This window comes from Phasianus colchicus, chromosome 5 (assembly GCF_987193195.1).
Source record: "Phasianus colchicus chromosome 5, bPhaCol1.hap1.1, whole genome shotgun sequence".
Classification (NCBI taxonomy): Eukaryota; Metazoa; Chordata; class Aves; order Galliformes; family Phasianidae; genus Phasianus; species Phasianus colchicus.
This window is the reverse complement of record NC_143440.1, coordinates 17,108,219-17,121,486: the sequence shown is the minus strand read 5'-3', so window position 1 is coordinate 17,121,486 and position 13,268 is coordinate 17,108,219. Positions and strand designations below refer to the sequence as shown.

The 13,268-nt window shown below is 44.0% G+C and overlaps 1 protein-coding gene across 13 annotated transcripts in view; it reads left to right on the top strand.

Moving 5' to 3' along the window:
* Window positions 1-13,268, top strand: part of LOC116239022 (USP6 N-terminal-like protein) — a 67,641-nt gene that overhangs the window by 7,994 nt on the left and 46,379 nt on the right. For 10 of the 13 annotated variants that reach the window (XM_090140673.1, XM_031609013.2, XM_090140672.1 and 7 more), the window contains exon 2: window positions 2,436-2,517. The exons of 2 other annotated variants lie outside the window; for them this stretch is intronic. The gene's annotated coding sequence lies outside the window, so the exon portion shown is untranslated. Of the gene's footprint in view, window positions 1-2,435; window positions 2,576-13,268 lie in introns of all 13 variants that reach the window. One more of the 13 variants, XM_090140665.1, reaches the window with a different exon arrangement.

Here is a 13,268-nt window from a genome sequence, read left to right as displayed (position 1 = left end):
TCAATGCTGACAAGAAATACCCCACACCCCTATTTAGTCTTAAAAGTGAGGCCTCTTTAATAGGGAGTGCTCTTTATAGGAAAATTAGCAAAGCTATATGGTCGGTCCTAGGGATTGGCAGAGCAGTTGGAGCCACTGGGTCCTCTCACTGCCCTCATTTGCTTTTTTGGCCAGAGCTGCCTTCATATAGGTTGGAAAAGGTGTACCAAGATCACCAAGGCCTATCAAGTGGCAGAGAGCAGCTGCTGCCCACCTGTTGTGCAAAGTCATGCTGTTTCTGTGCCTTGTTGCTCTGCTTGCACCCATATTCCTTATCCTCTCTCTTTGTAGGTCACTCAGCATTGCGTGGTGGTCCTTTACCCCTGTGCTTTGTAATTTGGTTGCCTTGCAGTATGGACGCAGCATACGGTTGAGTCCTTGGCACCAAGCAGTGTTTTCAGTGTTTTTGGCTGCTATGGGACAAAATGCTTTGTCTGAGTGTTGGGCTTGCTTTGGGATGGCAAGCCATGCTACCTGCATGTGGGTTTTATTAAATCCAGCAGGCAGCAGCACTTAGTGAAGCTGCAACTATCTCTGTTTGCCTTGCTCAACAGTATCAGTAGGAGACGGGTTTGAATTTTGCCAGTAATGTTTCTGTAATGTTATCCAATAGTAGCAATTGCATCCAGAAAGTTGTTAGAGGAGCGGGATGGAGGAAGAGGAAAGGAGAAATGGTTGCCTCCACAGGAGTGCTGGATGCTTTCCTTAGCAGCAGGCTGAGCTCTGGTGCAGGAATGGATTGGTGCCGACACAGATAAAGCCCTATGAAGCTAATGTAGCTCCTTTCAGATGTAAGCTATGTGAAGCCAAGGCAGGAATTTCCTTGCTGGGGGAAAACTGCATTTCTGTATTATATAAATAAGCTGTCGCTGAAGATTATTGGCCAGATTGGGTTTGTGTTGTATTATTTCTGTCTTTGTAGAGATTTTATGTTCCACTGCAGAACAGTGTTCACTTAGTGACTTCAAAAGAAATACAACAAAGACCCTCCTGGAGGTATATAATGTGAATAAATAACTTATGTTCTTATTAGAGGGATAATGTAAAGCGACAGGGAGAGCATTATAAACAGTGATGGAAAATTTGTGCTTGAGGCTTGCGTCCAACGTCTGTGTCTTGTGGTCTTCAGCACTGGTTTCATGCTTATAAATGCCTTCAGTCCTTCTGTAATGGGAAAGGAGAGAAAGGGGGTTTGAATGGGTTACAATTTTTCTCGATTTAAAAAAATCACAGATGTGGTTGACATCCGTGAGTCACTCGCAGAGACTAGGGAAAACAAGTCAGTCTCTTCTTCTCAGTCCAAGGTAAACTGATGAGCTGTGTGAGTAGGTTTTCTTGCAGTTTGTAAGGAGGTCCTCCAGTTGGCAGGAAATATGTCCTTAAGCTGATCCGGTTGTTAGAGCCTTGGTACATCCCCCTTGCTGGTTTGGTGCTCTGACTGAAGAGCTGCTCACAGTTCTTGTCCCACCCCCGCTTTCCCTGCGCAGTTTTGCTGTTCCCATTTTCTTACTTTCCCCACCTTCTATTCTGCTCTCAGGTAAAACGTGCTTCGGGATGGCTGTTCAGCCACCGCGCTCATTGCCGTCCCCAGACAATTACCTCAGAACAGGAAAGAGTAAAACTCCATTACATGTTTCTCTGTTACTCTACATGGTGACCTCTGCCGCAGCCTTATGGCCAGACAAATGTATCTTTGTGGCTGCTTAGAAACATTTCCTGTAAAGCATCTATTTTTCTGAAGTCTCTTCTTTGGCGTGCAGTGGGGACTTTGAATACATACAGCTGGGTGTTTCCACAGCCAGTGGAGTGGATTTCTGTCACTGCTTTTGCTCAGTGCTGCTAGATGTGGTGTGACTCAGGTCAAAGGCTGTGTAAAAACAACTGGTAGGATATATCAAACCATTTGTATCATGAAACCATCGCATTGAGTAAATAAGAGTAAAGCAGAAGCAGTGTGGCTCTGACATTAGATGGAATTCGTCTGCTTTACAAAACAGAAGGAATTGCAGAAGTGCTGTACTGCAGATCTTCATCAGGATCTCAGAAAGGAGCAGGAGAGTTCAGCAGTAGCCACTCATTCAAAGGATCAGTCTTGTTGGCTCCCCTACTGAGCCCTTAACTTCAGTGCGCTGCCTGCTGAGGAAGCTTTGCTGTGCAGACAGTCTTGCCTTGGGACGGATAGTTCGCCTTTTACCTCGTCTTCCTTCAGTGATTCTGGTTAAGTCCTTTAAGAACCTTGTGTCTGGTACCTCAGCTGTGGGCAAGAACCAGGCTGGAATACGTTCAATGCAGAGATCTAGCATCCATCACCTTCTCCTGAGCTTGACTTTGTTTCCTTTCCTTTCACCAGTCATGTCTTATTATTGTCACTAATTAACGCTCTCTGATATTCACAGGACTTGCCAGTTCCCACGTGCCCATGAGGATCGTGCTCTGGCTCACTGTTGGCGTCCTTGGAGAAGTCAGTGCTCTGAGCAGGTACATTTGCAGTGCTCACCACTCTTCTGTATGTGGCCGTGGATGCAACACTTGCAGGGTTGGTATTTGGTGTCAGAAGCATGAAGGTGTGCTAAGGATGTGCACTCTTCCAGCAGTGGGGTCTGGTCCTGTGCAGGACCACCTGCATTGACTTTTGTTCTTTTTTTTTTTTTTCTAATCCTTTCATGCTTTTATGAATTTCTCCCAAATCCAGCCTGTTTGCTGTTGCTGCTTTAGGGGCTTTGCTGACAACCTTGTTGTTAGAAAACATGCCATCACTGCTGAGTGGACAGCTTTCATCTTGATATCCCAACACGAGCAAATCTGCTCCTGTTTTCTTAACATGTCTGTACTTACAGCCAGCACAGCCTGTAGCAGCTTATTCCTTCCTGGATAATTATTAATCTGCTTGGCCACTGATAGCTGTCAGAAGCAGTGGAGTTGTGCCCATTGCTACCCAGTGCATCTTCTTGAGCTATTATGTTTTTATTGCTTCAATTGAAAAATCTCATACGCAGTCTCTGAAACTGTTTGGCAATGTGAGTTGCTTGAGTTGGTTTTAATTGCCGAGATGCTGTCAGTAATCACCCGCTGTATGGGAGCAGCAGGTCTGCTTGCACCTTGATTTCAATTACTGGATTGCCATGAGGGCTGTTTCATGCGCTGCTTTTCAGTAACTGTAATTGGGTCCCAGCTAGCCAGAGGCATGTGTGCAGCCGTGGGGACCCAGGTGGAATATTTTGCTGTTTGTGGTCATTCAGGGAGGTCTGAGGAGTGGTAAATTGGCCGTGGGAGGACATAATCCTTAACTCTGCACATGAAGCTTTCTTGCTCCCTTAAAAAATATGTGGATTAATTATGGGAGCCAATCTTTCTTGAAAACCTGGTTCATCCAGGATTGTCTGGGTGGTGCAGCAATGCACAGGAGGAGTAGGAGTTAGGGCGGAGCTGCTTCCATCTCATTCCTGGTATTTACTGGGACTACTTGCACCCTGCAAGAAGACATGCTCTCTGCTTCTGAGCTGGTGACAGAGGCAGTTAGCAGCAGTGTGTGCACTTCCTGTGCTAGTCTTCTAGGTGTACTTTCCATTTCTTAAGGTTATGTTATAGCTTAGAGGATCTCTATTTAAAGGCATGAACATAAAGAAATGGCAACAGTAAAGGAAAGCATGGCCTCTGTTTGCTAGCAGGCTGCCTGAGGTGCATCTATAGGAAGCGATGCTGAATCCGTGTCCCAGACTGCTGGTGACAAAAAACAAAATTCATTTTCTTCCACACCTGAAATATCAAAGTGGATTTCCTGTAATGGAATTTTGCCTCCTGTAGCGGCCATGTAGGGAACAGTTTGCCATCCTCGTCCTCCAGCAGCTTGGTTCTCAGAGCACAAGCGTGTGCCGCCTGGGGCACTTCTCATCCTTGCATCCTTTTCTGAGAGTCGATGGAGGCATGTGGGCTAGCTTGACTTCTTGTTGGGCCAGACAGCAATGGTGCATGGGACAGGACAGAATAACCTTCCAGCTGTGTAGAAGTGATGCTTAAACTAGGAAGTAACAATAAACAAACCTAACTTTAGGATAAGGAAGAAAGTAGTGCCCAGGATTCAAAGGGGCCCAAAATGCTGACAAAACAGATGGAAACTTGATTTATCCAAGTGTGTTCAACCCTACCTCTCCCATCTTCTTTTTCCTTCTTTCTTTTTTTTCTTTTTTCCTTCTTTCTTTTCTTTCTTTTTTTCCTTCTTTCTTTTCTTTCTTTTTTCCTTCTTTCTTTTCTTTCTTTTTTCCTTCTTTCTTTTCTTTTCTTTCTTTTTTCCTTCTTTCTTTTCTTTTCTTTCTTTTTTCCTTCTTTCTTTTCTTTTCTTTTTTCCTTCTTTCTTTTCTTTTCTTTCTTTTTTCCTTCTTTCTTTTCTTTTCTTTCTTTTTTCCTTCTTTCTTTTCTTTTCTTTTCTTTTCTTTTCTTTTCTTTTCTTTTCTTTTCTTTTCTTTTCTTTTCTTTTCTTTTCTTTTCTTTTCTTTTCTTTTCTTTTCTTTTCTTTTCTTTTCTTTTCTTTTCTTTTCTTTTCTTTTCTTTTCTTTTCTTTTCTTTTCTTTTCTTTTCTTTTCTTTTCTTTTCCTTCTTTTCCTTCTTTTCCTTCTTTTCCTTCTTTTCCTTCTTTTCCTTCTTTTCCTTCTTTTCCTTCTTTTCCTTCTTTTCCTTCTTTTCCTTCTTTTCCTTCTTTTCCTTCTTTTCCTTCTTTTCCTTCTTTTCCTTCTTTTCCTTCTTTTCCTTCTTTTCCTTCTTTTCCTTCTTTTCCTTCTTTTCCTTCTTTTCCTTCTTTTCCTTCTTTTCCTTCTTTTCCTTCTTTTCCTTCTTTTCCTTCTTTTCCTTCTTTTCCTTCTTTTCCTTCTTTTCCTTCTTTTCCTTCTTTTCCTTCTTTTCCTTCTTTTCCTTCTTTTCCTTCTTTTCCTTCTTTTCCTTCTTTTCCTTCTTTTCCTTCTTTTCCTTCTTTTCCTTCTTTTCCTTCTTTTCCTTCTTTTCCTTCTTTTCCTTCTTTTCCTTCTTTTCCTTCTTTTCCTTCTTTTCCTTCTTTTCCTTCTTTTCCTTCTTTTCCTTCTTTTCCTTCTTTTCCTTCTTTTCCTTCTTTTCCTTCTTTTCCTTCTTTTCCTTCTTTTCCTTCTTTTCCTTCTTTTCCTTCTTTTCCTTCTTTTCCTTCTTTTTTTTCCTTCTTTTCCTTCTTTTTTTTCCTTCTTTTCCTTCTTTTTTTTCCTTCTTTTCCTTCTTTTTTTTCCTTCTTTTCCTTCTTTTTTTTCCTTCTTTTCCTTCTTTTCCTTCTTTTCTTTTCTTTTCTTTTTTCCTTCTTTCTTTTCTTTTCTTTCTTTTTTCCTTCTATTTTTGTGCAGGATGGGGCAGGTTATTGTAATTGCAGATGCTATCTACTGAGCTTGATGAGATTCTGATGCAAATCTGGAGACTGATTGTTCTTTTGTTAGGGTTGTTGCATGCATTATCCAGTACTTCATCTTACTGCACAGGGGTCTGTTTACTGCCATTTGGTTTGTTTTCAGACAGGGCTTTCCTCATCTAATCAGCAAAGGTTCAGCAATTGCAGTGTGATTTGCAGAAGAAGCAATTCCACTGAATACACGGGGGAAGGGTGGGGAGGAGAGAGGAAATGTCGTATTAGTGAGTGATAAAACTAAATGCTGATTTTAAAAAATAGCTTGAGATGCTGTTTTGAGAGCATAAGGATGGCTAATCTCAGTTGAGATTGCTGAGGTGTGCAGTGGAGTTGCTGGGCAGGCTGTGGATGGGTATAGGGGCCGGCAGGCTCACATGCCAGGCCAGTTTGGTGGCTGAGGTTTGGTTACGTACATAGTCGTAGGCTTTCCTCTTATTGTCTGCCATAGAAGTGAAGTGACAGTGAATGGATGGGCTTTTGCTTTCCTGGAACATTTTAGATGTGATATGTCTGCCCACAGGAAGGTGTCTTCTGTCGGCTCAGAAGAAGCTAGTTGATAAACAACATCAGAGCCAAAGCAGGGTGAGCTCGTGGTAGGAGCCATTGCAGGCTCACTGAGAGTCGATCTTTGTCCTAATACGGATGGGCTTCATCACTGCTGTGTTTCAGTACCCCTGTCAGGCACTGGAGTGAATAGAGTCCTGTGGGGGAGTTTCCTGAGGCAGTGCTGCAGCTGTCCCTTCCTCTCCTGCCCAGCTGCTGCTCCAGGACAAATGTCTTCATGTGTCTCACTGCTTTCACCAACTGCCCTTAACCATTCCAGGCTTGTCACGTGAAGAACTGCCCTTCAGAGATGCAGTCACCTTTTATTCTTCCACCTTCCCTGACGTTTGTACCACTCCTTTTGCAGAGGTTTTGTCATTACAGTTACAGCTGCAATGCTGCAAGCACGGGACTGTTGCGGGTGGCACAGGAGGTGGATGGCTATGTTCAAAGTCTTTGATACTTCCTCCTCTGACAAATAAGCCTTGGCTTCATGTGTGTGCCTACAAATGATTTGTTTTCGGCTGCTTCTACTGAAGTAGTTGCCCTGCAGGTTAACCCCTGTGGTTTGCTTTGCCCTTTTTTGTTTTCCATAGCCTCTTGCAGACAATTGCACAGCAGGCTTGCTAAAGTTCCATTAGGAAAACAGAGAGAAATGTCTGAGTTTCAGTTTGCTTCTGCATGTTTAGAAAACAGAAGAAAGAGGGGAAATAGCAACTGGAATGCTATTTGTATTCTGTATTTGGCCGGAGTTGGATATATTTTGCTGCTTCTCTGATGAGCAGTGCGGCCTGCAGGTAACAGAGCTGTGTCTTTGTGGGGGAATTAAGGATGAAACTTAGTGCTGTTTCAGTCAGTGGGAGAAAAGCACCATGAGAACTGAAGTAGGAGCATCCACTAACTGCCTAGAGCTGTAACCCTTCCTGGGGGCATTGATCTAATCTAACCTGATATAAGAATTTATGCAGAGAGAGAACGTTTCCATTCTTCCATTTCCTGCTGAGTTTTCTGAGAACATTTGGAAAAATTCAGTGCCAAAATGACCCTTTTTCTCTCTGGGAGGGCTTATGTTTTCCTAAGACGTGTTATTACCTTCCTGTTGAAAGCCATCTGTATCAGCTGGCAAATAAGAATTGTGTTAGTTACTCAGTTTTGTCTGGTTCCCTGCGGACTTGCTCACTGCAAACCTATTTTCAAGTTCTCTGTTGGCATGGGATGCAGAATGTGTTGCCTTATGAAGAAGGATGCGTGTGTGTCCATTTGGGCCCTTGTGCTGCGGCAGTGTTTGGCCCCATGCCCCCAGTGCCTAGAAACAGCCTCTCGTGGACACGGTGGCTGTGCCCGTGGTTTCCTGTTCCATTTTGTTCCTGTACTTAACCAAAAAGCCAAATGAAGGAAAGAAATGGTCCTGGGGAGTGTTTTCTCTGAGGTCTGGAAAAGCTGCTGCAATTAACAACGATCTAATATAGCAGTGGGTTCTGTGAACTTCAGTGACCTTTGGATATATAGATTTCATAAATGTGAAGCCTGCCCTTAGGGAAGGTTGATGTTAGTTTTTCCTCTCGCACTGCTAATTATTTTGGGGGAACTCCTGTATTACTGGTGCTTTCACTGAAAGGCATTTCTTTTTCTGTCTCCTGCCCTCAGAAGGCTGGGAAAACCTTCTACATTAGGAAAGTAAGTCTCCACTTTAAATGGCCTTAAGCACATAAATATTCAGCTCAATTTCCTTTTACCATCGGCTTGTTATGAAATGAACAAGAATCTCAGGGCATCCCTGGGTCAGCTCTCCTTTTGAGCCTTGGGAGAAAGCTCAGAATGTTTCATTCCGGTTGCTGAGTGCTTGGAGGAGATGTCCACCTCCTGCTTTGAGTACTCTGTTAGGAAAATATTTCTCCTATCAGTGAATTTTTGTTGATGCTGTTGCTCTATGCTTGAAGTATGTGGGCATATATTGTAATCTGCTGGATAAGATAAAGTGAAGACAGCCGTACCAGGTTGAGCCAGGGATATATCTGAAGTGATTCCATCTGAAGTAATACCCTGTCTGCAGAGACAGTAGTGGAGCTGCTCTAGAAGGAGCTGGATAGAGACTGAGCAGCCTAATTATGCTGTCAGGAAATGTCGGAGCCCACCTGATTGTGAAGAGCAAAAAAAAAAAAAAGCCCTCTTCCTTCTAAATCTCTGTGTAACCTGGCTGCCCTCATCCTTGTCTCTGCTGGGTTAAATGGTCCTTTCCCTGTCAACGGTGGGGGAGTTTCCTGGTCCTGCTGGGAGCGTGGAGCTGTAAGCACTGCAGGATGGTGAAGACCAATTTGTTGTTGCATGAATTCCTCTTATTTTTTTGTAAATTTCATGAGTTTTGAGCAGGCCAAGAGCTCCGTTTGTAATCTATAGTCAGGCAGGCAAGGAGCAGCCGTGTATGTGGGCAGGCTTGGAGCTGGAGGTGTGCATGTGTGCTTGCAGCAGTGGGAAGGCTGTATTTGGGTTACTGTGCAGCGAAGGACATAGCTGGCTTTCACAAGGCTCAGATCACAGCTTTTACAAACTCTGTTTAGAGCAGTTGTGACATGCAGGTCTGTTCCGTGGGTGCATAGCAGTTTGTGGTTAGCCAGCCCTCCGTAACCATGACAGCACAAATTTAAGTGTGTTTGAATTTGCTTTCACATGCAAAAGATCTCATGTAGCCCTCTCTGAAGGCAGTTGTTTGGTGGCTGTCTAAATTGCTACTTATCCCGTGGGGTGACTCAGGTTTGTCTGCTCTGCTATAGGATTACGACGTGCCCCACACACGTTACTCCCGTGGTAAGACCTGGGCTGTGAGGAAGGCAGCCCGTTTGTATTTGCAGCGAGGTGACTGTTGTGAGGGCAGCATTTGGTGACCTGGTGTGAAAAGCACAGCAGGCACTTGACCTACGGAGCTAGCCAGGCCTGTTCTGCACATCTGCTTTCCAAACACAGCACTCTTTCCAGCAGCTTTTGCTGGAAGAAAAGGAACGTCTGGGAGGGCTACTGGTGGCAGGCAGGGAGAATAAAGCCTTCGCCCTGGTATTTGCATGAAGCATGCTCTCCACTCAGATCCCACTGAGTCTCTTTATTAAGTTTCTCTTTCCTTGGCTGGCTCTTTGGAAAACCCTCTTCACTCCAAGTTTGGTTTGGAAAGAGAAACGCCCACACAGATGGCTGCTCTTCAGTTGTCATTTGGGTTGGGTTTTTATGTTCCATTTTGCATTACCCTCAGGTGCGAACCAGGCTCACTGCCAAAAACCATGTCCTACAATTAGAGACAAGCCAAACGCTAAGGATATTTTGCTATGTTTGTTTGTTTGTTTTTCTATCTAAGCTAGAAATGCAACAGGCTATCAAGTATTTTATCAGTTCTTAAGGACTTCTGTTGCCTTTTCCCTCTTTGGCTGAGTCTCCATGTAGTAAAGTTGTTTGTTTTTCTCAGATAAAAAATACAGCTTTCATTTGAGATGAAGACTCATTCTGGCTGTGTTTTGCTCCTTGCTTGATAATGTCTGAGTGGTGCCACTTGTTCTAGACGAATGCCAGCGCTCAGCTTCAGAGTCTTGCTGCTCTCATCTGATAAGGTTTTTCTTTACCATAAATAGCTCTCAAAGGAATTGCTGAATTGTTAAAGAATAGGAGTTATTTTGAGGTCTGTGGGGTACAGAATGGCTCTTATTGCAGCTGAAGGCAAAGGGAGGGGAGTGGTAACATTGCTGGAAGGCTTGGGCTTGGTGTGCTGGTGATTTATGAAACCAAAGCCACTTGCTTGGATCGCTCACTGGGATCTGAGATGGTATGGATGGCACAGTCTCCAGGAACTCATTTTCTGTTTGTGACAGAGCTTTGGTCTTGCATTTTCCTGGCTTTTTAGTCATGGAGGAGAGCCAGAATTAAGTCACGACTGTAGTTGGACTTCATTGTGATTTAAGGGAAGCCTCTGCTGTCTCTCTCCTGCAGTGGGAATTTTTTAATGAGATATCAGTGGAGGAAGCAGACAATCCAGTAGATACAAAAATTCTGCAAGTAATGGAAGGATAAAAAGTTTGTCTACTCTTCTCCTCAGCCCTTTATGTATCCCACACGCCTGGCTTCTTGTGTTCCCACGTAGAAAGGGACACCCGGGGATGAGGATGCTGTGAATACAGCCTCATGCAGGTATGTAAAAACAGGAGATGACTACCAGAGCAAGCTCCTGGCAGGCTGGCAGTGTTGAGTAACGGGATGCTGGGAGCCCTACGCCCTGTCCTTGCACAAGCAGCAGCATGCTGAGGCAGTACCAGCTTGCTCCTCTTTGTTTTTCTCTCCCAGCTGTTGCAAAAGCAGCTGTGGCCTTGTAAGAAGGGGTTTGCCAGCTGAACTCGAGGCGTTGCATGTGCGTTTGCCGTATCGCCTTGGACTCTCCTCCCTGCCCTGACAATCAGCCATTCACTGCTTGCTGTCTCTCCAGCACGGTGCTAAGCAGAGACAGCCTCGAGGGACAGGGTGGCTTGTCCCACACGGGGCTGGGAGCATTGCAGGGAGCAGGCAGTGCCCAGAGCTGCCAAGCCTCCTTGGCGGGTACCAGGAGGCTCCAAAACCTGCACGCTGGTGGAAATGGGCAAACATTGGGCAGCCAGAACAGACAGCTCTAGTACAGCAATTGTCATTTTCAGCCTTTAGTCCCATCATGCAACTGCTGCAGTGCATTTGTGTTGCTGCTAAGCCCTGGTCATCCCAGAGTTCTGAAAGTGTGTTTTCATTTTGCTTTCTTTCCTGAGGGTTTTGGGCTGTGCTTCCCAAAGCTATTGTGGGCATTTCCCCTCCCCTCCCAACAGCAGCTTTCATTTTTGCCTGAATATCTCAGCATTGTTCACAATGTCTTCTAAATTTATGAGCTTTTTTCCTTTTTTTTCTTTTTTTTATTTCAACCACAGAACTCCTAAATGCTTCTGTAGTCCTCAGAGTCATCTGCAGATTCATGGGAGCAATGTTTCCTCTTACAGAATGTCTTGCATTTGAAGCACCAGGCAGAAAAATCGTTTTTGTAGTGCTTGCGTTTGAGTTTCTGAAAGCATGGTTCTTGTGGGTTGTTTTTTTTTTTTTAGAGTTTTCCTTAAGATCGTGCTAAATTCAGCTTTAAGCAGGACTGCATAAGCTAGATGGAATTGTCTTTGTCTTTTGTTGAAACTTGAGGTTTCTGACTGTGTAATGAACTCTGCTTCTCCAGGTTTCTGAATAGCATCCCATGTGTTAAATCTGTTCTCTTGCAGCCCAGCAACTATTTTTTTCCCCCCAATTCTCTCCAGAAATAACAGGTTATTATTAGTATCTGTGTGTGTATGGATTTACCAGGCCTGACATTGCTTGGTGATGAGGATATTTATCCCTTTTTCTTTCTTTGTTCCCAGAAGCTGGGCCCTATGTTAGCATGATGTATATCTGCACATCTCCTGTGGTTTGTTTGGAGTGTGATCTTCTGGCTGTGCAAAGACTTAGATTTGCTTCCCTAATTCCAAGTGAACAGCAACTGACAAGTGAGCATTATTTGGTGGGGTTTTTTTGGGGGTGGGGCTGTGTGTCCATACCCCGCTTTGAGTACTGAGTATTGGTGAAGGGCTTTGGGCTCAGTCAGCCTGGGTAAGTTGTGTCTGTGGTGTAGTTATGTTGTCTCCTGAGAGGTGGGTGACTTGTTTCCCTGTCTGCTTGTGATCTCATTGCCCACCCACTACAGCAAGTCACTTACACCTGCTCAGCTGCTGGATGAGTTCTGTGACTTTGCAGCGTTAGCAGCTTTGTGATCTGGTGTTCAGGAGATAGGTTTCCTGAGCATTAGCTTCTTAGAATCATACAATTATCTAGGCTGGAAAAGATCATCAAATCCAGCCATCAAGCTGACTACCAAATCCCTTCACTAAGCAGTGACACTGAGTGCTGTGTCCACTCATCTCTTGGATACCTCCAGGGATGAGGACTGCCCCACTCCCTGGGGTCGAGCTCTGCAGTCCTGGTACTTTGCCTCTCTATCTGAGCTGTGTTGGATGTGTTCTGGCAGATGATGTGTTTGTAGGCTCCTGTGTGCATGTGTAACATCTGGTGGCATGGATGCTCCTGGAGCTGGGGCTCCCTTTGTACAGGAACGTGCATTTACGCTTCTGATGGGAGACAGAAGCAGCTGTTGGTGTGCAGAAAAGCTGTGCTCACTGGAGTCACTGGCAGGATTACTGGGGTTTTGGGGACTCACTAATTCATATTTGTTTGCAGCATGCTAAAGCTTAGGATTGTGCACATGAGTGTTTCTACAGTGTTTTGCTGCAGGCAATGAAAGGCCAGTAATGTGGTTTTTCAATGAAGGAAGGGTTGGGTTGTTTTTTCTTTTTTCCTTCTTTTGTTTAGCTGATGTATTGCTGTGACATGACTCCCATAGCACTGTTTCTCACCGAGACGTGAAATATTGAACCATTGTAGGTCCCCTCTCCCATTAAGATAGAGGGGGAAAAAAGCATTAAAAGGGTGTGTGGGGCAGGAGGGGGTTGGTGGGACACATGCAGGCCTCTTTTCAAGTCACTGTTCTCATCTATCCTTTGAATTAGTTTTTTTTTCCAGAGCCGCACCAGAATTTTGCAATAAAATCCACATGTGAGAAACCAGTGGCGCGTCTTCTAGTCAAAACAGTGCAATATAACTACTTAAACAGTCACAGAGAAATGTTTTGATTAAGTAACTGAAGGCCACGTGCATGTTGAATGAATTAGTTTCTTCCCTTTGTACTATAATGAAGATGCCAGTACAGAAACCACATGAGAGGAGCAATCTCAGATTCTCTCTTCCGAGTTCATATGTTTAAAACTGCAAGCTTGTGTGCTTTTAATAGCAATTAAAACTTTCCTGGTTTCTTTTGGGGATGCTCTTCCTTGGCTAGGCTTTGTGGAGGGGCAGCTGTAGTTTGCATGCTTAGAGCCTGGGAGTTTAAATCTTCAGCCCTTTGGCCCTCTGAGAAGCTTGGTGATAGCAGTGGAGAGATATTAATTATTTTTCTTCAAAATTATACAGTGTTTGCTTATATAAAGCTGCAGTAGTACTCCAAGCATGGTAATGACTTTTATTTCTGAAGAAAAAGTGCCTTTTGTGTCTTTATTTAACTTTGCTTCTCTTAAGGTTGCTGTAAGTGTCTGTTTCTTTGTCTTCTTTCAGATACTAAATAAAAGTACTGATGTTGAGCCTTCAGAAGGCTTTATGAGGAGGCTAAATGAGGGAATAATTTCATGAAAAACCTAACCAT